Source organism: Triticum urartu, chromosome 5A (genome assembly GCF_056163025.1).
Source record: "Triticum urartu cultivar PI428250 chromosome 5A, HENAU_Tu73, whole genome shotgun sequence".
NCBI lineage: Eukaryota > Viridiplantae > Streptophyta > Magnoliopsida > Poales > Poaceae > Triticum > Triticum urartu.
The window spans coordinates 396738841-396765827 of record NC_141877.1 but is presented as its reverse complement, the minus strand read 5'-3'; positions in this window follow the sequence as shown (position 1 = coordinate 396765827).

Here is a 26987-nt window from a genome sequence, read left to right as displayed (position 1 = left end):
AAGTACTGCGAGGCTTAAGGACCAAGACCTTTGATAGGTTGCACAAGAGTGGAAGGCGCTGGATTGATGAGTTGCCGACGGTTCTTTGGTCGATCAGGACGACGCCAAATCGAGCCACCGGCCAGACACCCTTTTCCCTAGTATACGGGGCAGAAGTAGTTCTCCCCACTGAACTCATATACGGGTCACCTCGAGTGCTCGCTTATGATGAGCTTGAGCAAGAGCAACTGCGGCAAGATGACGCAATGCTCCTTGAGGAATATCGTCTTCGGGCGGCTGTGAGAGCAGCACGCTACCAGCAAGCCTTGCGCCGCTACCATAGCCGCAAGGTTCATGCCCGAAGCCTTGAGGAAGGCGACCTTGTCCTTTGGCGCGTTCAATCGGCCAAGAATTCCAACAAGTTGACACCAAAGTGGGAAGGCCCTTATCGGGTAATACGAGTCACCAGGCCCGGCGCAGTCCGCCTGGAGACCAAAGATGCCGTTCCGGTGAGTAACTCCTGGAACATTGAGCATCTTCGCAAGTTTTACCCGTGAGGCGCGGCTTGCCGGGCCCCCCGGCAAGCCACCTTTTGTACAAGCATTGCCGATGATGCATGTAACACTTTGTACAAAGCCAGGCGCAGACCCTGAGCATAAATAAATGAAGCGCTGGCGCCCTATGTTATAGCATGCATGCTAGGTCGAGTCTCGTCCTTGGTTAGGGTTGATAGTGCTTAGCGGCGACTAACCCCTAGCTTAGAGGTCGAGTGTGCATCTCTTTGTCTTTCTTTTGTCTTCTTTGGTTCACAGGACACACGGATATCCGTGCCGAACCACTTGGGAAGGAAAAGAAGATGAACAGACCAGCATCTAGCCCCCGGCAAGCCAGAATTGCCGGGGGCTGCAAGAGCAAAGATTCACCCACGGCGAACCAGGGTTGCCAGGGGCTGCATCTTCAGATAAGTTCTTCATCCCTTATCATGCATTCCATTATGGACTGAGGTATGTGAAACCTCGTCTTCCCCCAAGCCACCGTGCTCCCATAACTCTAGGCCCTAGGGCTCGTTCCTGGGGCCAAGTTTGGTCGTAGTGGCGGCAACGAAACGATGAAACAAGGAGCCAGAACCCGCCTCATCCCTGCCTCTGCCAAAGGCATGAGGAAGGTCGAGCGACGTGGGGGGACGGCAAGGCCTGTTGCCGGGCAAGGAAATGTTTATCTTGAAGATATCAAGGATTTACTCCTTGTCGTGGGTTCCACCCACAAACAAATGACCCGGCAAGCATCCCTTTTCCATTAAAAACATTCCACTCAGGTACAACCCATAGGGAATGAAAAAAATGAATGATGGGATTACAAGTTTTAAATTCAACAAAGGCCCGAACGCTTACAAACTAAAAAGAGATAAGGTGCCTGTAATCCCTTTCTTGTCCCTCTCCTCAGGAGGCAGGTCAAGGAGGCGAAAGAGACAAAAGGAGCGCCTAGGCGAGCTACGGGTGGCAGAAGACACCAAGAGAACATCTTGGTGGCCGTCCAAAGGCTGGATGGTGATGGCGGCGCGGGAACCAGAGCTCGAAGACGAGGCGGTAGGACGTCAGCACGCGTCGAAGGCGTCGGTGCCCGCGTACTCCTACTTGACGGCCTTGCCGCCCGCCCTCTTCCTCTCCCGCAGCCTCCCAATGCCAGCCGCCCAAGGAGACAACCCCGAGAAGTTCAGGGAGCCGGCGACGCGGATGATGGGGTCGCCGGTGCCGCACGGAGCGGCGCTCGACACCTAATCGGACCCGTCATCCTGCCGCCTACTACCCTCGTCGTCGCTGCCGCTGTCCTCCTCGTCACGCCCGCCCCAGGAGGAGTCTTCACTATCAGAAGAGCTCTCCACGCAGCACCTTGCACGGGTCCGAAAACACCCGAAGACCTTGACGGAGGGAAGGCCACCCTCCATCAGCTTAAAATGGAGAGTTAGCCCCTCCGTCAAGCGGTGGATATGAGCAAACATCTTCCATCCCCGACAAAGATACATCACGTGAGGGGAGGGGAAGTCAACGCGGACCCGCGTGCCACTGATCCCGCAGCCCCTCATGTGCAGCCACAACGATTCTGGCGGATCCAGCTCCATCTCCCGCGCAAATGGAGTCGGGAGATGAAGGCGATGGCGCGGTCCGGCAGCGCGGCGTGGCCATCGCCAACCTGTTCGGGGCAACTCGCCCTGTGTACGCCACGCCTGCGGAGAACATTCGAGCCGCCCAGGCGGCGGTGGACGAGCTGGATAACTTCGAGGGCGAAGAGCGCCGCCTGATGACGGAGCGAGTCCAGCAGCTCCTCGACGCGGCTGTCGCGCAGAACGAGGCCGGCTGCCGCACGGAGGCGTCGCAGTGACAAAACGATGACCCGCCTCCACGCCGAGATCAAGGCGCGACATCTCAAACGCCGACTGGCGGCGCCCGAGGGAGGAAAGACAAGGATCCGGCTGTCAGCCACAGTCGGACTCACATTACCATAGAGCGCGACCAAGATGGCCGCCCGAGAGCAGTGGAACGACGGGACGACTGTCCGCCTCCTCCTCCTCGCAAGGAAAGGTGAGTCTCCCCGCCGCCTATTGACCATCCGAATCTCGGCGACCGCCTTGGCCGCCGAGAGGGAGTCGGAGAAAACGACGCCCGCCACCGGATCGACTCACTCCACCAATCCCTGGCACTGGAAGAAGAAGATGAGTTGGCCCCGCCTTGTTTCGGGCCCCGCATTTGAGACGAGCCCTTTCCCAAAGGGTGCACGCTCCCAAGAGACACGCCCAAGTACACCGGCTCCGTGAAGCCGGAGGACTGGCTGGTTGACAACTCCACGGCCGTCAACATAGCGAACGGCAACAAGCGTGTCGCCGTAAAATACATTTCGCTCATGCTCCAGGGCATGGCCCGGACATGGCTGAACAGCCTGAAACCCCGCAGCATCAACAGCTGGGTCGACTTCACCGATGCATTCGTCCGCAACTTCACAAGCACGTACAAGCGTCCTCCCAAGCCTCGTCAGCTTTCCTTGTGCATCCAAGGCCCCAACGAGTCGACTCGCGACTACCTCACGCGTTGGGCTGAGCTTCGGAACTCCTGCGAGGGCGTGCATGAGGTGCAGGCTATCGAGTACTTCACTGCTGGGTGCAGAGAAGGCACCCTCCTCAAGCACAAGCTCCTCTCCGACGAGCCAGAAACCCTCGACGAGCTGCTGATCATAGCAGACAAGTATGCCACGGCCGACTCCTCCATGAAGGCGGAGATTCAAGTTAGCGCGACTGGCAAAGTGGCCCCTCAGGCTCCAAGAACTCCGGCAGGAGACGCCAGTCGGCGGCAACAGCAGAACGACCACAAGCGCAAGGCCCAGCAGCCGGCTTCCAGCAACCGGCAGGTGGCGACAGTTGAAGACCAGCAGCCGGATGGGCAGCCTCCACCCAAGCGACAGAAAGGTGGCAAGCCCAACTGGTTGCCGGCTTTCTCATACGAGCAGACTCTGGATGGTCCTTGCAAGTTCCATAGCGGCGCGAAGCCGTCGAATCACACCACCCGGAAGTGCCACTGGCTCACCAGGATCGCCAAAGGAGACGGCCTCCTACGTCCCCCGCCTGCTGGGCAGCAGCCTCCGCCTCCGCCCCAACAGCCGGCTGTCAGGCCAGTCGGCACGGTACAAGATGAGTACCCCAAAGAGCACGGAGCCTACGTGATATTTACCAGCGTGGCTGATGATCGACGCAGCAGGCGGCTGCAGCGACAAGAGGTAAATGCAGTAGCATCAGAGACACCAGAGTTCATGCACTGGTCCGAGAAGCCTATCAGCTGGAACAGAGCTGATCACCCAGAGGTGATGCCGAGTCCGGGCTCTTATGCCTTGGTCTTGGATGCCACCTTTGCCACGGATAGATGAGCTGCTCGTTTCTCGCGAGTTCTGATAGACGGAGGTAGCATCATCAACATCCAGTACAAGGACACCATGGAGAAGTTAGGAATCAAGCAAAGACAGCTTGAGAACAGTCGGACTGTGTTCCACGACATTGTTCCTGGTCTTTCCTGCTCACCAATCAGCAAGATCCTGATGGACGTCCTCTTTGGAGAGAAAGATCACTTCCACCGAGAGTCAGTTTGGTTTGAGGTGGTGGACCTCGAGAGCCCCTACCATGCATTACTTGGTCGACCCGCCCTAGCCAAGTTCATGGCGGTCCCCCACTACGCCTACCTCAAAATGAAGATGCCCAGTTCCAGGGGGATTCTGACCGTAGCTGGCGACTATCGGAAGTCGTCCGCCTGTGCAGCTTAGAGTAGTCGGCTGGCCGAGTCCCTGGTGATCGCAGCCGAGAAGCGGCTCCTTAACCGGGTTGTGGCGATGGCCGGCAAGCAGCTAGAGGTGTCGCCTAACCCAAAGGACTCAGAGGCTGAGGGTTCATTCAAGCCGGCCAAAGAGACAAAGAAGATACCCTTGGATCCGGAGCACCCAGAGGGGCACGCTGTCGTAGGCGCAAACCTCGACAGCAAATAGGAAGGCGAGCTCATCGATTTCCTTCGTGAGAATCGGGACATCTTCGCATGGTCCCCCAAAGACATGCCAGGTGTGCCGACGGAATTCGCCGAGCACAAGTTACATGTCCGATCTGATGCAAAGCCGGTCAGGCAGCCCTTGCGCCACCTATCAGAAGAAAAGAGAAGAGTTGTCGGAGAAGAGATAGCCCGACTCCTAGCAGCCGGCTTCATTATGGAATTATTCTTTCCAGAGTGGCTAGCCAACCCGGTCCTGGTATTGAAGAAGAACAAGAAGTGGCGAATGTGTATTGACTACACAAGCCTCAACAAGGCTTGCCCCAAGGACCCGTTTGCTTTACCCAGAATTGATCAGGTGATAGACTCCATAGCCGGATGCGAGCTGTTGAGCTTTTTGGATGCATATTCAGGATATCACCAGATCAAGCTGAACCTGGCTGACAGACTGAAGACCGCCTTCATCACGCCGTTTGGAGCTTTCTGCTACCTCACCATGACGTTTGGCTTGAGGAATGCCGGCGCCACCTTTCAGCGTTGCATGCAGAAGTGCCTCCTCAAGCAACTCGGCAGAAACGCCCACGTCTACGTGGATGATGTGGTGGTGAAGACGAAGAAGCGTGGAACACTGCTGGAAGACCTCAAGGAGACCTTTGAGAACCTGCGCCAATTCCAGATCAAGCTCAATCTTGAGAAGTGCGTCTTCGGAGTACCAGCCGGACAACTCCTTGGCTTCCTGGTCTCTGAACGCGGCATAGAGTGCAACCCTGTAAAGATCAAAGCCATTGAGAGGATGGAGGTACCCAGCCGACTGCTAGATGTGCAAAAGTTCACCGACTGCTTGGCGTCCATCAGCCGATTCATCAGCCGGCTAGGCGAGAAAGCTCTCCCCTTATACCAGCTCATGAAGAAGACCACTTTTTTCGAGTGGAACCACAAGGCGGATGAAGCTTTTCTCCAGTTGAAGAAGATGCTGACTACCCCAACCGTTATGGCGGCTCCGACTCCTAAGGAGCCTATGCTCCTGTACATCGCCACCACCAGCCGGGTAGTCAGCACAGTCATTGTAGTGGAAAGCAAGGAGGAAGGCAAGGCACTACCTGTCCAGAGACCAGTATATTACCTGAGCAAAGTGTTGTCGACCTCCAAGCAGAACTACCCCCACTACCAGAAGATGTGCTATGGCGTGCACTTTGCCGCCAAGAAATTGAAGCCTTGCTTTCAAGAGCATCCAATCACTATGGTCTGCACGGCCCCACTTGCCGAGATCATCGGAAGCCGAGATGCTTCTGGCCGAGTGGCCAAATTGGCCATAGAGCTGGCTCCCTAGACCATCCACTACCAGCCCCGCACCGCCATCAAGTCACAAGCACTGGCCGACTTTCTCATCGACTGGGCCGAGACCCAGTACCTACCTCCAGCGCCCGACTCCACCCATTGGCGGATGCATTTCGACGGCTCCAAGATGCGCACCAGCTTGGGAGCCGGCATTGTCCTCACCTCTCCTAAAGGCGACAAGCTCAAATACGCACTGCAAATCCACTTTGCTGCCTCCAACAACGTCGCCGAGTACGAAGCGCTCATTCACGGGCTCCGACTTGCCAAAGAACTTGGCATTCGACGGATCCTGTGTTATGGCAACTCGGACTTAGTGGTTCAGCAGTCGTCTGGCGACTGGGACGCCAAAGATGCAAACATGGCGAGTTACCGTTTCCTCGTGCAGCAACTCAGTGGATATTTCGAGGGGTGCGAGTTCCTCCATGTGCCAAGAAACGACAAGACCAAGCAGACGCCTTGGCACGAATCGGCTCTACCCGCCAAGCAATACCATCCGGCGTCGCCCTTCAACGCCTCCTCAAGCCGTCTGTCAAGCCTTCACCAGAATCAGACTCCATCTTTGTGTCGGCTCCCCCCGAAGAAGTCGGATCCAACTCCAGAGCCCCGGCAGACGGTACGGGGATTTTGGCAGATGGCTCCAAAGCCGCCACAGTCGAGGCCGGCCCAGGGACTGCAGAACCCGGCCCGGGGACAGCGGCGGCCGGCCCGAAGACTCCAGAACTCGGCCCAAGAGCTGCGCCAGTCGGCCCGGGGACTTCATTAATCCAGCAAGCGGTTGCTGACTCCAGCACGCTGCCTCCCAGCCCAGCCGCCCTCGTCCAAGTCATAGTTCTGGCGGTCGAAGAAATAGCAGCACCCTCATGGGCCCAGCCCATCCTCAAATTCCTGGTGAGCAAAGAGCTGCCGACTGATGAGACCTTAGCTCGGCAAGTACAACGCTGAGCGGCAGCCTACACCATAGTCAACAGAGAGCTGGTCAGGCGCAGCGTCACTGGTGTCTACCAACGCTGCGTAGAGCCAGAGCAAGGCCAAGCAATTCTCAAAGACATCCATCAAGGCGAGTGCGGCCACCATGCGGCTTCAAGAGCACTCGTCGCCAAAGCTTTTTGACATGGTTTGTTTTGGCCAACGGCCTTAGAAGAGGCCAAGGAATTGGTCCAAAAATGCAAAGGGTGCCAGAAGTTCCGCTCCAAGCCGCATCAGTCGGCTTCTGCACTCAAGAACATCCCCATTGCCTAGCCTTTCAAAGTTTGGGGCCTAGACATGGTGGGACCATTCAAGACGGCACGAGGTGGCATAACTCACTTACTTGTCGCAGTGGACAAGTTCACCAAGTGGATAGAAGTGAAGCCAATCAAGAAACTGAATGGTCCGACTGCCGTGACTTTCATCTCTGACATCACAATTCGGTACGGCATACCACACAGCATCATCACGGACAACGACACGAATTTTGCCAAAGGCGCCTTGGCCCGTTTCTGTGCGACACAGGGCATCCGACTGGACCTAGCGTTCGTCGCCCATCCATAGTCAAACGGCCAGGTGGAGCAAGCAAACGGCCTCATCTTGTCCGGCATCAAGCCCCGACTGATCGAGCCTCTGGAGCGCTCGGCTGGCTGCTGGCTCGACGAGTTGCCAGCCGTCCTCTGGAGTATGCGCACGACTCCAAAAAAGTCAACCGGCTTCACGCCTTTCTTCCTCATCTACGATGCTGAAGCCGTCATCCCAAGGGACATAGAGTTCGATTCCCCGCGAGTCACCATGTACACTGAGGAAGAAGCAGAAGAAGCATGACAAGACAGCGTCGACTTGCTGGAAGAGGGCCGGCTGTTGGCACTCAGCCGGTCCAGCAACTACCAGCAGAGCTTGCACAGATACTACAACAGGAAGGTCAGGCCGAGATCTTTCCAGGTGGGCGACCTCGTGCTCCGACTAATCCAGCAAACAGCCGGCCAACACAAGTTGTTGGCGCCTTGGGAAGGCCCCTTCATCATCAGCAAAGTACTGGCAACGACTCCTACTACCTGATCGACGCTCAGAAGCCCCGAGCACGCAAGAGGGACGACTCCGGCAAAGAGACAGAGCGGCCATGGAATGCAAATCTCCTCCGAAAATTTTATAGTTAAACGCAGTATGTACCACGCTACCTTTTGTATTAAAAGCACCAAGACTTCGGCCCCCCCGAGAAGAGCTCGGGGACTGCCCTCTTTTATCTATATGATAAGAAATATGCCTTCGAGTATATTACTCTTTGTTATGCCGCTTGGCGCCGGGTTCGACTAGTCGGCCCGGGGACTTGCCGTCCTGCGCTATGAAATGCTTGCTGCAGCCGGACAAGTAGTGTGTGGCGTCTAAGCCGTCTTCTGCCAGAAGCCGCAGCTCACAGAGCAATTGTCTGGTGGGCAGGAGTAAGGAAGAATGGGCGTCCACATGAAAAGAATGGGCGTCCACATGAAAAATGGCTAAGGACTCAAAGCACAAACATAGCTTAAGGCCGGCTTCCAGCCTTTTTCCGCAAACCGACTCTTGAATAGTTGGCTTGCCGCCTTCTATCCGACTTGTTAAACAACTCTAAAAACGACTAAGTACTTGTCTTTCCAAAGTGACCAAGAATTTGATCCAGCAGTAGTCCGCAGAGCGGCTGTCTGACTGACAAAGACGTCAATTGAGGGAAGACAGCAAAGGAAAAAGCCAAAAGAACAATGAGCAAGAAAGATAGAAGTCGGATGAATATTTACATAACAAAGGCCCTTGGCCGAATCTTCGAGCAGAATTTCAAAATACACCCCGCGGGTGGAATTGTGCGAATTAACAAGTTCTTCGAAAACTATTAGAACAGATAAAACAAAGAAAAGGTGGCAGCCTAGGGGCGGCAGACGGGTTTGGAGGATCGGAGGAGACGACGGTGTTGGATGTTGGGGCGGCCGGCTGGGCAGTCTCGGCTTGATCACCTCCGGCGGCAGTCGGCTCGGGCGGGCACGGCTCGTTGCTGGAGGCACGGTTGAGCTGAGGCCGGCCGTCCGCTCCGTCTTCCGGTGCCTCCGTCTCGCTCCCGTACTCCGCCTTGTCTTCCTCCTCGACGCTGGAGCTGATCACCTCTGCCGAGTCCTCGCCGTAGTCGGGGTTCAGGCCAAACCACTCCGGCGGCACCTCCTCGCTGTCTTCAGCCCGCTCAGGGACAAAGATGTTGGTGTCGGTGTACTCGGCGATCACCGTTGCACGCTTGACAAGGGCGTCTTCCGCGGCTGCCAACTTCGGCTAGGCCTCTGACCGGAGTGTGGCCAGCCGGTCTAGGTCCAGCCCCGGATACCACGCCTTGATGAATTCCAAGGCTCGGCGTGCTCCGGCCTGGGCCGAGGAACCCTTCCAGGCCTCAAGACGGCCAGTCGCGACCTCCAGCCAGTCGGTAGTCCGACTGGGGGTGCGCGGAGCCTGCACGTCTGGCCATAGGGAGGCGATCGCTTGGGCGCCGACACGTTGAAGCCAGCGCAGCATCTGGTGGGCCGGCCGCAGGCGAGCCCCAATGCTCAGAATATGCTTGTCAAGGGTCCGAGGGGCATCAACGGCGATCTCCGTGCCATCCGCCCTCCGCTCCTCGCGATCGGCCTCGATAGCTTGAATGGCGGCCTACAAGTGGCCGGGGAAGAAGTCTGCCAAGACGGAAAGAATGAAGAACAAGTCAAAAAACCAGGAGTCAGCTCGACCTATAGTCGGCGGCTCGAAGAAGGAAAGCAAAGAAGCTCACCGTCGACGAGGTCCTCGATCTCGTGGAAGCCGGAGGCCAGCATTGCCTCCTTGTCAGTCCAGGAGGAGCGCTCGCTCGTGAACTCGGCCAGGAGGGCGGCCTCCGCCTCTTCCGCCTCCTGCTGTGTCTTCTTAATCAGCTCCTTCTGCTCTGCCAATTGTGCGGCCAGCAGATCGCGCTCTACGCGAGTTTGCGGCACTCCTCCCCCTTGGCGCGCAACGTGGAGTTGGCTTCGCTCAGCTGCTGTTGAAGAGTGGCGTTGGCCTCTGAAGAAAAAGAAGAAAGAAGGCGTTAAGTCATCAACGAAGAAGGTCGTCGGGGAGATCCGGACCGACTACTCAGCAGTCGGCCCGAATCTCGGGGACTAGAACCCGCGGGTGCGCCAGCGCGCCCCCGCAAAGAAGAAAAAAGACTCACTCCGGCTCTCCGACAAGTTGGCGGTCCGCTTGCCCAGCTCTTCAACGTTGCGGTTGAAGGCGGTGACACGGAGGTTGTGATAGTCCTGCAACAAGTATTTCAGAACAAAGGTTAGTACCCGGAACTTACCAATTGGAGTTCCGGGCCGCCTGCTCAGCAGCCAGCCCAAAACTCGGGGACTACACCCAGTGGGTGCGCTGGCGCACCCCCACAGAGAGGAACAAGAAAACAAGGACAAAGGAGAAAGCGTACCCGGATGGCTACCCGCGACGCCAGGTGCCCCTTGGTGCAGTTTTGGATGGCATCACTCTCGGCTCGCAGCTTCGTCTGGACATCCAGAAGCGCCTGGTTCAGCAGGCCCGTGCCGCCTCCTCGCACCCACCAAATGGGCACGGCACTTGTCGCTTCGGCGTCTGGAATCGTTGAGCTGGTGGTGCCGGTCTCCAAGGGGCGTGGCGCCGAAGTCGCCTTCTCAAGACGGCGGCGCGTTGGCGAGAAGACTTGAAGGAGTAACCTTGCCACGGCCTCGTCTTCAGTCGGCGGCAAGGGCGGATCCGCCGGCTGTTTGCCTTGCGCGCTCCTAGACGGCAGCGGGGGCGGCTGTGGCGGCGCGACCGCGTCCGGCATATGGGCGTCGCTGCCGCCTCTCTCCATGATCGGGAACTCGCCGCCGGCTTCCCCTGACTGCCCCGTGAACTCCGGGGGCGGCGGCGTGGAGTTCAGGGGGGTGACGAACACCGCCGACCGCCGGGGCGTGACTTCCTTGGCCGGCCGCTTTGCCGCAGCGGCGGCCTCGGCTGCCTCCAACTTCTTCAGGGCGGAGGCCTCCGCCTTCTCGGCCTCCGCTTTCTCCCGGCGGGCGGCCTCGTCCTCCTCGCGCTTCTCCTGCGCGTTCCACTCCGTCGCCTCCCGAAGATCGGCGGCAGGGTCAATCCGCGGAGTGGTGGCAGACGGCTCCACCGACCCCATAACGAAGGCGGCCACAAACCTCTCAAGAGTGAGGGGAGCCCTGAGGCGAGAAAAGCATATGAAAAACTCAGACTAGGTCAACAAAGAGAAAATAAAGATAAGGGACGGAGGCGCTTACGCAGAGACCAGCGGCGGCTTCTTCACTTCCTTGCGGAAGCGGTTGGCTTTCGCGGCCGCCTCTTCCTGCTTGGTCGCGGCGGTCGCTCCCTTGAACTTCTTCGACCGGCCACCAAGTGTACTCGGCCCGGCCCGGCGCTTCTTCGCACCGCCTTGAGCGTCCAAGCCGGCGGAGGAACTCGCGCTTGGCTGGCCGGGCTTTGGCTAGTGACGCGGGGCGACTTCTCCCTCGGCCTCATCATCAAGCCAGTCGGTGAAAGTGGCCGAAGGCCTGGAGCCGCCTACTTCTCCTCCTCCTCCCACGGCGTCGGCTTCCATGGCCGCCGCCCCCAAGTCAGGATCGTCGACGTCGCTCTCCGCCCAATCGGGGACAAACTGACGAGATGGCCCCGCGGTGCCGGCCGAAGGAGGGACGAGAGGGTTCTGATTCAAAACAAAAAACGGTCAGACTTGACAAGTCGGACTCGGCAACAAAAGAAACAGAAGAAGGAAGACGACTTACAATAGGCGGGGGGTTGGCGCGCGAATACGGCTCCTTGCCGAACCGCCAGTCCACCGAGAGACCGCAGTTCGCAATGTAGTTCACCGTGTTTGCCACCTCCGCGTGAGGCATGTCCTTGGAGCACATCCGACTCAGGTCCCGATGACCGCTCATCTGGCAGATCAGGTGAGGTCGGCCTTGGAGTGGGAGGACTCGGCGTGCCATGAAGGCGGCCAGCAAGTTAGCCCCGGTCAGGTCCTCCGACTACGTCAGCACTCAGAGTCGCGCGATGGAGGCGGCACCAGCGGGAGACATCGTCTTGGCTCGGTGTGACCAGCTGGGGAGCCTTCCAGCCGGCGCGCCGGCTTCGTAAGCCGGCAGGTTGACCCAGTCGCCTTCTGGGGCGATGTTCTTCACATAAAAATAGGACCGCTGCCACATCTTCACCGACTCAATCAGTGCGATGGTGGGAAATGGATTGTCGGCCACTGATCTCTGTATCGCGATGAATGCACCGCACTGGGCCGGCACGCCGGCGACGTGTGTGCCGAGCTTGGACTAGAAGAACTCACCCCAGAGCTCGATGGTGGGGAGAACACCGAGGAAGCCTTCACACAGGGTGGCGAAGGCAGCTTGCAGCACCACCGTGTTCGGAGTAAGGTGGTGCGGTTGGAGCCCGTGGAACTCCAAGAAGGAGCGGAAGAAGCCGCTCGCCGGTAGCCCCAGGCCGCGCATAAGGTGCGAGTGGAATATGACCCGCTCGCCCTCCTCCGACGCCGGTGATATTCTCCCTCCGGCGCGAGGCATACCCGCAATAAGTCCCTGCCTGGCAGCCGCCGTGTATGGCGGAGGATCTAGATGTCGTCGTCGTCAACCTCGGAGCCATCCCACACTCCAGAGCGTACAGCAGGAAGCGCAGCGGTAGAGGAAGAGCTCATCGCTGCGGGCGCGGCGTGGTTCGGAGCAGCAGCGGCAAGAGGAAGAAGAAGCAAGGAGTGAAAGGAAGTGGGGAGAATGGGCACGCGTGCTTCGCCGCCCCCTCCCCCCGCCTACTTGTAGGCTCGTGGGCTGAGAAGTCGAGGGGGCCGTCATGGGATTAACTGCGCCCGGGGCCCCACGACCCCCATGATTTACCACACAAAGTTACCACGTGCAATAACCGCGCGGGAACCCCAACCGTCCGTGCGGCCACAACGGATCCGTTCGCATGCCGAGGCGCGGTAGTGGCGGGCCCCGCCTGTAGGCCTGTCCTGTCGCGCGCGTGGGTGAGCCGACTAGCTCCGCCACGTGGCGCCTCGCGATGGGTCAACCACGGGCGGCAACCCGGAAGCTTATCAGGCACGCCGCCTGAACTCCGCCCCAACATTCAAACTTTTTTAGGGGCAAGTCGGCCTTGAGCAAGTCTGACTCCAACTAGTCGGCTTGACAGAAGATGGCTAGCGAAGCACAGATCCAACCGCCGGAGAGAAGAAACTGTTGAGGCTCCACGACATGTCGCTCTCGGAGCCTCACCAGCTTCGGGGACTACTATCGGAGTAATGGGCCATGGGTAGGCTAACCCAGGCCCAAAACCTTTCAAGGCATTGAGGCAGACTGCGCCCCTCGAGATCCCAGGACGGAGAGCTTGCCTTCTCAGGAGTCGGCGGCGAGGCGGCCGACTGCCCACTCGCGGCCGAGTCTGAGGAGCGGCTTCAGGATAAAGCCGACTCCTGACTGGCGACTCCCAGAGAAGCCGGCCTTGGGGAGTCGGCCCGCGACACCAACAACCCCCATGCCCTCATAAAGAGGGACGGGACGGGGAGTGGCCTTAGTAAGGTCCACTCCCACCCCTTTTCCAAGGGCAGGCGTGGCTACAGTACGCCATACCCGCAGAGATCTCCGCGGGGCGCGACACTATTGCCATGCCGGCCCTAACGTCATCCCCAGGGGGCGGAGCCCTGTGCCCACGACGGCCTGCCGGTACGACCCAGGGATGATGGGTCCCACCAGTCGGCGGGCGTACGAAAGACGGCGAAAGCACCACCAGTCGGCCCGGATGGGAGTCGGCCACCAGAAGTCGGCCGGCCCCTCCAACGGGCCCCACGCGCCATTAATCAGACAAGACAAGTACTGGCCACAATGATCGCCCGCCAGACGGCGGAGCTGTCACCACGACCTCATGACCGAGCCTGCATCATTAGAGGCACGACTACAGTAATCTGCAGCCGGCAAGACCCGCCCGTGGGGGACGTGGCCTGTAGGCTCCGTACCGAGCCAGTCGGTGGGCCCCAGGAGTCGGCGGATAAGACGGCGGCCAGAGAGACTGACGGCTGGGCCCGCGCCCAGCCGGATTACCATTGTACCCCTGGGGGGTAGGCCTATATAAACCCCCAGGGCATCCATGCAAAGGGTTGGAATCCATTAGCACTGGACCAGATCGTATAGGAAGGAGAGAGCTAACCTTGCCTTCTCCTACCTCCAGGAAATAGCTCGAGGAGCCACCGTGTAAACACTTTGCCATAGTGATCATGCGGAGACCCTGCAGAGCAGCAGTAGGGGTATTATCTCCCTGGAGAGCCCCGAAGTTGGGTAAGATTCACCGGTGTGCATGCCTTCGCCTTATCCCATTTCCAGGCACCGGCGACGTTCTACTCGCCCCCACCATGATAAGCCATCCTTTGGCATATGTCGCACCCAACCCCCGACATCGTAGAAGCAATAGTTGGCAAAACCACAATGACGGTACGATGGAGATATAGGTGTCAAGCCGGTGACAATGGAGATCATGACGGTGCTTTGGAGATGGAGATCAAAGGCACAAGATGATGATGTCCATATCATGTCACATATTTTGATTGCATGTGATGTTTATCTTTTATGCATCTTATTTTGCTCAGTATGGCGGTAGCATTATAAGATGATCCCTCACTAAATTTCAAGGTATAAGTGTTCTCCCTGAGTATGCACCGTTGCTACAGTTCATCGTGTCGAGACACCATGTGATGATCGGGTGTGATAAGCTCTATGTTCACATATAACGGGTGTAAGAAAGTTTTGCACATGCAGAATACTCATGTTAAACTTGACGGGCCTAGCATATACAGATATGGCCTCGGAACACTGAGACCGAAAGGTCGAACGTGAAACATATAGTAGATATGATCAACATAGAGATGTTCAACATTGAAAACTAAGACTCCATTCTCCAAAACAATGGAGCAAGCCACAGACTTATTGGAAATAATACATATTGATGTATGCGGTCCGATGAGTATTGAGGCTCGCGGCGGGTATCGTTATTTTTTGACCTTCACATATGATTTGAGCAGATATGGGTATATCTACTTAATGAAACATAAGTCTGAAACATTTGAAAAGTTCAAAGAATTTCAGAGTGAAGTAGAAAATCATCGTAACAAGAAAATAAAGTCTCTACCATCTGATCGCGGAGGCGAATATTTGAGTTACGAGTTTGATCTTCATTTGAAACAATGTGGAATAATTTCGCAAGTCACGCCACCTGGAACACCATAGCATAATGGTGTGTCTGAACATTGTAACCATACTTTATTAAATATGGTGTGATCTATGATGTCTCTTACCGATTTACCACTATCATTTTGGGGTTATGCTTTAGAGACGGCTGCATTCACTTTAAATAGGGCACCATCTATATCCATTGAGACGACACCATATGAACTGTGGTTTAGCAAGAAACCTAAGCTGTCGTTTCTTAAATTTAGGGTTGCGATGCTTATGTGAAAAAGCTTCAACCTGATAAGCTCGAACCCAAATCGAAGAAATGTGTCTTCATAGGATACCCAAAGGAAACTGTTGGGTACACCTTCTATCACAGATCCGAAGGCAAGATATTCGTTGCTAAGAATGGATCCTCTCTAGACAAGGAGTTTCTCTCAAAAGAAGTGAGTGGGAGGAAAGTAGAACTTGATGAGGTAGTTGTATCTTATCTCGAATTGGAAAGTAGTTCATCACATAAATCAGTTCCAGTGATGCCTACACCAATTAGTGAGGAAGTTAATGATGATGATCATGAAACTTCAGATCAAGTTACTACCGAACCTCTTAGGTCAACCAGAGTACGTTCCGCACCAGAGTGGTACGGTAATCCTGTTCTGGAAGTCATGTTACTAGACCATGACGAACCTACGAACTATGAGGAAGCGATGATGAGCCCAAATTCCGTGAAATGGCTTGAGGCCATGAAATCGAAGATGGGATCCATGTATGAGAACAAAGTGTGGACTTTGGATGATTTGCCCGATGAACGGCAAGCCATAGAGAATAAATGGATCTTCAAGAAGAAGATGGACGCTGATGGTAATGTTAGTGTCTATAAAGCTCGACTTGTTGCGAAAGGTTTTCAACAAGTTTAAGGAGTTGACTACGATGAGACCTTCTCACCCGTAGCGATGCTTAATTCTGTCTGAATCATGTTAGCACTTGCCACATTTTATGATTATGAAATTTGGAAAAGGGACATCAAAACTGCATTCCATAATGGATTTCTTAAAGAAGAGTTGTATATGATGCAACCAGAAGGTTTTGTCGATCCTAAAGGTGATAACAAAGTGTGCAAGTTCCAGCGATCCATTTATGGACTGGTGCAAGCCTCTCGGAGTTGGAATATACGCTTTGACAGTGTGATCAAAGCATATGGTTTTATACAGACTTTTGGAGAAGTTTATATTTACAGTAAAGTGAGTGGGAGCTCTGTAGCATTTCTAATATTATATGTAGATGACATATTGTTGATTGGAAATAATACATAATTTTTGTATAGCATAAAAGGATGCTTGAATAAGAATTTTTCAATGAAAGACCTCGGTGAAGCTGCTTATATATTGGGCATCAAGATCTATAGAGATAGATCAAGACGCTTAATTGGGATTTCACAAAGCACATACCTTGATAAAGTTTTGAAGAAGTTCAAAATGGATCAGTCAAAGAAAGGGTTCTTGCCTGTGTTACAAGGTGTGAAGTTGGGCCAGACTCAATGCCCGACCAATGCAGAAGATAGAGAGAAAATGAAAGTCATTCCCTATGCCTCAGCCATAGGTTATATCATGTATGAAATGCTATGTACCAGACCTGATGTGTGCCTTGCTATAAGTTTAGCAGGGAGGTACCAAAGTAATACAGGAGTGGATCACTAGACAGCGGTCAAGAACATCCTGAAATACCTGAAAAGGACTAAGGATATGTTTCTCATTTATGGAGGTGATAAAGAGCTTGTCGTAAATGGTTATGTCGATGCTAGATTTGACACTACTCTGGATGACTCTAAGTCCCAAACCGGATACGTATTTATATTGAATGGTGGAGTTGTCAGTTGGTGCAGTTCCAGCAGAGCGTCATGGCGGGATCTATGTGTGAAGTGGAGTACATAGCTGCTTCGGAAGCAGCAAATAAAGGAGTCTGGATGAAGGAGTTCATATCCGATCTAGGTGTAATACCTAGTGCATCGGGCCAATGAAAATCTTGTGACAATACTGGATCAATTGCCTTAGCGAAGGAATCCAGATTTCACAAGAGAACCAAACACATCAAGAGACGCTTCAATTCCATCTGCGATCAAGTCAAGGAGGGAGACATACAGATTTGCAAAATACATTCAGATCTGAATGTTGCAGACCCGTTAACTAAGCATCTTCCACGAGCAAAACATGATCAACACCAAGACTCCATGGGTGTTAGAATCATTACAATGTAATCTAGATTATTGACTCTAGTGCAAGTGGGAGACTGAAGGAAATATGCCCTAGAGGCAATAATAAAGTTGTTATTTATATTTCCTTATATCATGATAAATGTTTATTATTCATGCTAGAATTTTATTAACCAGAAACTTGATACATGTATGGGTACTTAGACAAAACAAACTGTCCCTAGTATGCCTCTACTTGACTAGCTCATTAATCAAAGATGGTTAAGTTTCCTAACCATAGACATGTGTTGTCATTTGATGAATGGGATCACATCATTAGAGAATGATGTGATGGACAAGACCCATCCTTTAGCGTAGCATAATGATCGTTAAGTTTTATTGTTATTGCTTTCTTCATGACCGATACATATTCCTCTGATTATGAGATTATGAAACTCCCAAATACCGGAGGAACACTTTGTGTGCTATCAAACATCACAACATTACAGGGTGATTATAAAGATACTCTACAGGTGTCTCCGAAGGTGTTTGTTGGGTTGGCATAGATCGAGATTAGGATTTATCACTCCGAGTATCGGAGAGGTATCTCTAGGCCCTCTCGGTAATGCACATCACTATAAGCCTTGCAAGCAATATGACTAATGAGTTAGTTGCAGGATGATGCATTACGGAACGAGTAAAGAGACTTGCCGGTAATGAGATTGAACTAGGTATGTGTCACACCCTGATTTTCATGGCACAACACTTAAGCTAATAAATCATGATAAAATGTGGTTTGACAAAAACTTTTGAGTGTTATGGACCTTGCCTTGTTTGGATTTTGTCTGTTGTTTGCAAGTGCTCTAAAAATCAAATAAATCCTCCAACTCCTATACTTCATCTCCTTGCTCCAAACTCTTGAACCAATGATCATGCCATGTGTATAGAGCAATATAGTATTTTCTTACAAAAATAATTTGGCCAAAAAGTATTTTCAAAAATTAGTTTTCCAAAAACCCCTGAATTAAGATTTGTACTGCAAGTACTTAATTCAGGGCAGTAAAAATCTTTCCAAAAATATGTTTGACTCCTATTAGATATAGGATACCCAGAAACCACAAAAATATAATTTTAAAAGTTATTTTCCTATTTGATTTAAAGGCTTTTTCTTAAGGCCAGAAATGGTCTTTAATAGGTTAAAATTATTTTAAAGCTTTAAAAAAAATTTGACAAAAATCATGGAAACTCAGTGGGCATATATTTCCCATATACAAGAGTTTCAACACATGGTCATGTTCAAAATATTGGACAAAACCTGAGTTACCACCTGAGTTACCCATTGTGCACAACGTTTTCCACGCATCACACTCCGGAAACGTTTCCAACTTCCTAACTAGCCCGGTCTCTACAAGGACATCGACCACGAGCCATCAACCTCCAGCCCAATATGATCTACGCGAGAGATCCCAATTGCAATCATGATCAAGCAGGACGACAAACACGAAACCATGCCATCGGCCTCCCAAAACCATTTCTGCTCATTTCAAGGATTTGAAATATTTCTACAGGAAATATTTTCATAAAAATCCAAGAAAATTCTAACATGTCACATATGACATTTTTGATGATCTTGCCAAGTACCATGTCATGGAGAGTAGTATAACCCCATGAAACCCTCTCGAAACCAGTTCTGTCCTTTTTCAAGTTTGAACATTTTTGCATTGTCAAACATGTCCAAATGCTCTCAAACTTGGTGCACATGCTCAAATGCTGTAATAATGCATCTAGACCAAATGGCACAAGTTGGTGTTATCTTGATCAAAGTACCCCAAAACCCTTTCTGTCCAGAACCTAATTTGAGCAAGTTTGTACTACCAACTTTCTCCCCTTAACCCCAACTTTTGTGAGCATGTTCACATGAACAAATGAGGCCAGTACACCAAGTAGTGCATCAAGGAGAAGTGTTATGCTCAACTAGATCTACACAAGTCTATTTCTACTCATTTCTAGGGTTTACAAAAGTTGCATAGGCAGCTTTGCCCAAATAAGCTCCAAATTTGTGAGAGGCCCTAATTATATGTGTCATTTCACCTTGTGGAGTTTCATGGCAATTGGAAATCATTTGCTTGCCAAAACCTTTATCAAACACCTTCTGCTACTTTTCAAAAATCACCATTTTGACCACTAAAACTATTCTCCTTGAGCTCAACTTTTTACCACAGCCCCTCCTAGCCCTCCTCTACCTCCAGTAACAATGGTTGCACCTCAGCTCCATGATTGAGGGGTGAAACCACTTCATTTACCCCTCTGGACAGCCCCTGTACCCCTCTTCCTCACCTCCCTCCTCACTCCAGTGGCCATCCATGGCATCCAATGCACCACCCCATTTCTTTACTCACTCCTAGACCTGCTAGACACCAAAAGACGCGCTCACCATGCATAAAGAATGGCCATGCCGGCCATTTGGGCACTCTGGAGCGTGCTACAGTGCACTCCCGCACTGTAGCCGCCCCCCTTCCAACCACCTCCGGCCACCTCAGGCCTCCCCCGGGCGCCTGCCGATGCGCCTCGGCATCCGCAACACGCTACACGGTTGGCCCCTCCTCTCTCCTCCTCCCCGCGCCTCCGCGCTAGCAAACACCGGCCGCCCGAGCGCGCCAATGGCGCGGCTCACACGCGCGCGCCTCTGACCTCTCCCCACTCCCTCTCTCTGTCCCTCCCGACATAGTCGACGTCCAGGAACACCCCAGACACCACGCCCTCATCCCCCGAGCCCTGTAGCGACGAGCAGGAGCCCGCCGGCGCACGAGTCCATGGCACCCCGCCGTTCGCCTATTTAAAGGCCTCCCCGAGCCCTCCTCTCCTCAACACTCGCTCTCTGCACCGCCAAAACATCCCCCTGCGCCCCCAGTTCCTCTCCATAACCGCTCGAGCTCGAGATCGAGCTCGAGATCCGCCGCTTCGGCTCGCCGGAGTTTGCGAGGTACAGGCCTCCCCCGCTCCTCCTCTGGCTCGATCTGGAACCCCTGCAGCTCTCTGATCCTTTCCCCCTTGTTTCCCCTCTCTGTAGCTGCCGGAAACGGCCGGAACCGTCGATGCCCGAAGCCCCTCCGCCGCGTGACCTCATCGCCGGCGAACCAGGCCACCCCGGCGACCGGTTCCACCTCCACCCGAACGGCGACGCCACGCTGAGCCCGTCCCTGCCCTTGTCCGAGCTCGCCGTGCCCTGCATCGTCGCCGGTGAGCTCGCCGCCCTCTCTGACCCAAGGTTGACGACGACGGCCGTGGGGCCCGTCCGTCAGCCTCATGTCCTGACGTCTGGGCCCCGCCCGTCAGGTTCAAACCTGGCGCGCGCGTGCACCAGTGCGCTGGGCCGGCCCGCTGCCTATCCCTCGCCCAGTGCGCAGGATAAGGGTAAAACCCTTCCCCTTTTCTTTTTCTTTTTCTGTAAACTTGTAAAATCCACAAATAATTCAAATGATATCCAAATTTGATGATTCAAATTTCTAGGGGATCCACAAATCATGATCTATCACATGGTGCTATTTGCACATTTTTCCAAAAACTTTCTCCTCAGAAATATTTATCAAAATCCTATTTTTCCATTTCTGTGATAAACTTTAGAAAATCACAGAGAGCCCATTTTTGATCCAAACTCCATGATTCAAAATCCTAGATGTCTATAAGTTCAAAACTTAGTTTTTGAACATTTTTACTAATACTTTCTATAACACCTCAAATAATGGTCTATTTCTTCATATATAGCCAACTTTGCAAATTCATAGAGAAATCATTTGAACTCCAAAACCAGTGAAACCAACTCCTAGATGCTTCTAAAATCATGCCTTGTTAAATGGGTATCCTTGCTCATTTTTCAAAATAATATTTCTGTACACCTCTTGCAAATTCATAAACCCCTTGATTCAATCATATCAAAATGTTTAGAAATGTCCATTGATCCACTTCCAACGAAATCACCTTGGTCATTCCTCATATGACCAGAGGTATCCTAGACAAGTCCAACTCTCATTTTTAGAGCACTTTTTATTTTCTGTCTTGTTGTGTTGCTTATTATGGTTGCTTTCAACGATAGTTGACGAAGTAGACGAAATGCTTGGAGTTGGACCAGAGATATTTGAAGACCTCGAAGACTTTGTTAAAACAGGCAAGCAGCCCTTTGACCATGTCTAAGAGACCCCTTTTTTTGCACGTCATATGGCACTTTTATTGCTTGCATCGAAGTCATGATAAAATGGTGACCACTTGAGGTGGTTTTCCTCCGTTGCTTTTCTCATTGACACTTGCATGATGCATGACCCTACCTTTCTATGAGGGTTATGCCGGTGGGAGTAGATAGGATGCTAAGTAGTGCTACGCAAAAAGGGACGGGTATATGCATGGTGATGGAGACAAAGTATTTTCAAAAGGACTTTTCGAAAACCCCGTCGGGTGCCACTTATGCCCGAGGGAGATAATGAGATGGGTAACCACTTGATGACGAAGTGGTGTACCGAGGCAAGGGTGTGTGTTGTTTTCGAAAACGGATTAGATTTAAGATTTGTCGACTGTCCCAACCTTACATGCGCAACCACTCTAACCTTATATGGGAAAGGGCATTATTGATTACCTAGGCCGATACTAGTTTGGAGCCCACATTACTAGTGACGGGAGAGTTGTTGGTGCGCTCTCTCGGGACGGGGTCGTGCCAGGTAGGGCGGCCATGACTGTTTTCACAGGGCACCGGATACACCGTTGTGTCCCCTCTCGTATGTTACGATCTCGAGCGAGTCTCGTATGATGTACATCGTGAGGATATGGAACAACGAGTGGACTCCTTGTTAGTGTCGTCTAGGGAAAGATAGTGATCGGGTGCTTACCCCGAATACTTGAGGTATCGAAGGTCGTGGATGACACGGAAGTTCCCGGATCTTGTGGGTAAAGTGTGCAACCTCTGCAGAGTGTAAAACTATTCAAATAGCCATGTCCATGGTCAAGGACAGTTGGGCGGTGCTGCTTAACCTACGTCCACATGTTTACAAACCAGTGTGTGTGTTTGGATAAGTGGGAAGAACTACTTGGGTCAAGTCAAAGGACTTGACATGGATGAGTTGGGTTGGAGCCCACTCCCTTTGTGTTGATATCTGTAACCTGTCCTCTTGGTTACTTGAATTCTCCTGATGCATTTCTTACAAGCTGTTGATCATGTCATTGCACTCAAAACTTAGCTTTCCGCAAAAATTTACCTATATCATGCATTATTGTATCGAACCAAAACATGGGTTGCTTGCGAGTACATTCAAAGTACTCATTGGCTTGCCACTGGTTATTTTATTGGCCATGCATGAAAGAATGGGATATAATGAAGGATACCTTGGTGACGAACATGCGAGCTAGGACGCTTCCCAGTCAGAATGCCTGTAGGGTTAAGGCAGATGGCATGGGTCCAAGTTATCGACGAAGATTTCCGCTGCGATGTTATAATGAAGACTCGACCACAATGGTCCTACTTGCGTAATACGGTATGTAGGGATGTAAGACTCTTTTTATTCGGCTTCTGTGTGTTCAGTGAGCATTGATCTCTGGGATCACTGTACACGTGCATACGGTGATCACGACTTATGAGTCGGGGTCCACACAGAGCTGGTATCAGAGCCATCCTGACTATAGGAAGCCTTAGTTAGCATGGTCGTTAGTTAGGGTAAAACTATTTCCAAAACTATTACTAGTTTTCAAAACTATCTATACTTCTCTTCCCTTCTCAGTTTTTTTTGAAAACTAAGGTATACTTTCCCTATCAAAACTATTGCAAATGGTCGCTAGCATCCTCAAGCCCCTGACCACGGGATTCCTTGTAATCCTCGTGGGTAGGCTAGAAGGATTACATCTTGCCAAACACTCACCCACCTCTTCTGAACACAAGATTGGCAACACCACAGCAAGACGATGCCAACAGAAGATACGCCTTTGAAGAATGAGGACATGAAGACCCAGAGGATGGTGACACCTTTGAATTTGCCCAGGATGATGCAACGTTAGCCTATGATGATCATGGCATAGGATATGCGAGATCATGATATACATCGCTAATAGAGTAACCCTGTCACTACCGTTGTTGTATCGGCAACCATCGGTGGATGAGAACCTCGCCATTTGGTCTGCCTCACTATAGTGAGCAGGAAAACGGTTCGCTTCATCCCCCGCTCTTGGTGTCGATGTTGTCATCAACGTAACCGACATGTTGGATCTCTACTATGCCTTGTTAATATCATTGCATAAAGGATTACCTACCTGGTACCATCGACGCCTTAGAAGACAAAACGGGATCGTCATGATTAAGAAGACAACAGGAGACTGAGTCAATGCCTGCTACAAGAAGCCACCTTCACCCCATCACTTCAACAGGCGAAAAGTTGTTGAAGAATCTTCAGGCCCAACCCGGATCGTTTCATCAAACAACTACAAGAGACGTAGCGACACCTGAGGAAAACTCAGAAGACTGCACGAGGCTCAAGGCATGATTACTGAGTCCGAGAACCCCTAGGGTAGGATGAGTCGTGTACCCCCTATGCGCAGTCGAGTCCGTATGATGGTTCGAATAGAACCATGATTGTGTCTTGCTTGTTTTTATTTGTTTGTGTTTTGATATAGGTCGCACTTTTGCCCTAGGCAACAAGTATGCGACTATATCACCTTCCTTACCTTGTTTCTTTCGTTTGGCCCTTTTTGCCACCCGTTGTTTGCACCTGCACTATAGAACCCCCCCTTTAGGCATCCCGCTTTATGCTACTTATCCCTCTCATTTCTCTCCTCAACTGAAGACCAGCAAGACAAGATGCACCAAGGAGTCTACTTCGGCGACCAACTAGCACTGAAGAACTTTTCTACAGCCTCCTCGACCAAGTAAAACCCCGTAGAGTCATGTTTAACCCCCCAGACTAGAAACCCATTCTTAGACCCTTCGAGACTTCACGAGATACCCCAGCTCGAGTCCTTAACCATGTGCTTAACCCATAGAATTGCAAGAGAACCAGTTAAGCCTCCGTAACCTTGCTTATCACTGGGCTCATTATGGAACTAGTGGACATAGTGAGCAAGCACATTGTCACCCTAATATAGCACAAGAACTGACGATGCCATAAGGAAGACCAATTTGAGGATATAGGAATAGAGGACAAATGACTTCATGAGTTTGTATCAGTGACCCTGAGGAATTATCTGAGACTTTGGTAAATCATGAGTGATGATTGGATTTGGCCTACACGAGATGATGCTCTCGATGGTATACGGTTATTTGTTGGAAGGACTAGATAGACTATTGGCATCTCAGAAACCGTGCTTAAGGATAAGATAATAAAATGTTCACTCGCACACTAGAATCCTTGAAACCCTTAAGCCCTACTAAGCCACAACATGGTCGGGTCATTACCATAGGTCTTGACTCTAAATCGAGGACACCTCGGACCATACTCAACCGTAACCACCACCAATACCCCCAGCCTACTTTATGTACCCCGTGAACAATGTTTTCATGGAGTGCTTAGACAAGATAGTTGTCATCCTTATTTTGGTAACATACTTGTCTACCCGAAGACGGAAGAAGAATCACTGAGCTGGTGAAGAAACATTTGAAGACCGCCATGCCAAGGAGGAAGAACTATACCAACCACCATCGCCAAGAAATAAACGTCCGCGTTGAAGACCAGGTGTATCTGCAAGCCACTTCTCTCAATGGGACCAACCATTTCCATGCCAAGGGAACCAGCACCAAGGTTCATCAGCCCCCTCCGAGATCACCTCAATATGAAGAGTAGACGGCTACCAGCTAGAGTTACCACCTGAGTTACCCATTGTGCACAACGTTTTCCACCCATCACACTCCGGAAACGTTTCCAACTTCCTAACTAGCCCGGTCTCTACAAGGACATCGACCACGAGCCATCAACCTCCAGCCCAATATGATCTACGCGAGAGATCCCAATTGCAATCGTGATCAAGCAGGACGACAAACACGAAGCCATGCCATCGACCTCCCAAAACCATTTCTGCTCATTTCAAGGATTTTAAATATTTCTACAGGAAATATTTTCATAAAAATCCAAGAAAATTCTAACATGTCACATATGACATTTTTGATGATCTTGCCAAGTACCATGTCATGGAGAGTAGTATAACCCCATGAAACCCTCTCAAAACCACTTCTGTCCTTTTTCAAGTTTGAACATTTTTGCACTGTCAAACATGTCCAAATGCTCTCAAACTTGGTGCACATGCTCAAATGCTGTAATAATGCATCTAGACCAAATGGCACAAGTTGGAGAGAATGTTATCTTGATCAAAGTACCCCAAAACCCTTTCTGTCCAGAACCTAATTTGAGCAAGTTTGTACTACCAACTTTCTCCCCTTAACCCCAACTTTTGTGAGCATGTTCACATGACCAAATGAGGCCACTACACCAAGTAGTGCATCAAGGAGAAGTGTTATGCTCAACTAGATCTACACAAGTCTATTTCTGCTCATTTCTAGGGTTTACAAAAGTTGCATTGGCAGCTTTGCCCAAATAAGCTCCAAATTGGTGAGAGGCCCTAATTATATGTGTCATTTCACCCTGTGGAGTTTCATGGCAATTGGAAATCATTTGCTTGCCAAAACCTTTATCAAACACCTTCTGCTACTTTTCAAAAATCACCATTTTGACCACTAAAACTATTCTCCTTGAGCTCAACTTTTTACCACAGCCCCTCCTAGACCTCCTCTACCTCCAGTAACAATGGCTGCACCTCAGCTCAATGATTGAGGGGTGAAACCACTTCATTTACCCCTCTGGACAGCCCCTGTAGCCCTCTTCCTCACCTCCCTCCTCACTCAAGTGGCCATCCATGGCATCCAATGCACCACCTCATTTCTTTACTCACTCCTAGACCTGCTAGACACCAAAAGACGCGCTCACCATGCATAAAGAATGGCCATGCCGGCCATTTGGGCGCTCTGGAGCGCGCTACAGTGCGCTCCTGCACTGTAGCCGCCCCCTTCCAGCCATCTCCGGCCACCTCGGGCCTCCCCCGCGCACCTGCCGATGCGCCTCGGCATCCGCAACACGCTACGCGGTCGGCCCCCTCCTCTCTCCTCCTCCCCGCGCCTCCGCGCAAGCAAACACCGGCCACCCGAGCATGCCAATGGCGCGGCTCACACACGCGTGCCTCTGACCTCTCCCCACTCCCTCTCTCTGTCCCTCCCGATGTAGTCGACGTCCAGGAACACCCCAGACACCACGCCCTCTTCCCCCGAGCCCTGCAGCGACGAGCAGGAGCCCGCCGGCGCATGAGTCCACGGCACCCCGTTGTTCGCCTATTTAAAGGCCTCCCCGAGCCCTCCTCTCCTCACCACTCGCTCTCTGCATAGCCAAAACATCCCCCTGCGCCCCCAGTTCCTCTCCATAACCGCCCAAGCTCGAGATCAAGCTCGAGCTCCGCCGCTTCGGCTCGCCGGAGTTCGCGAGGTACAGTCCTCCCCCGCTCCTCCTCTGCCTCGATCTGGAACCCCTCCAGCCCTCTAATCCTTTCCCCCTTGTTTCCCCTCTCTGTAGCTGCCGGAAACGGCCGGAACCGTCGACGCCCGAAGCCCCTCCGCCGCGTGACCTCGTCGCCGGTGAACCAGGCCACCCCGGCGACCGGTTCCACCTCCACCCAAACGGCGACGCCACGCTGAGCCCGTTCTTGCCCTTGTCCGAGCTCGCCGTGCCCTGCATCATCGCCGGTGAGCTCGCCGCCCTCTCTGACCCA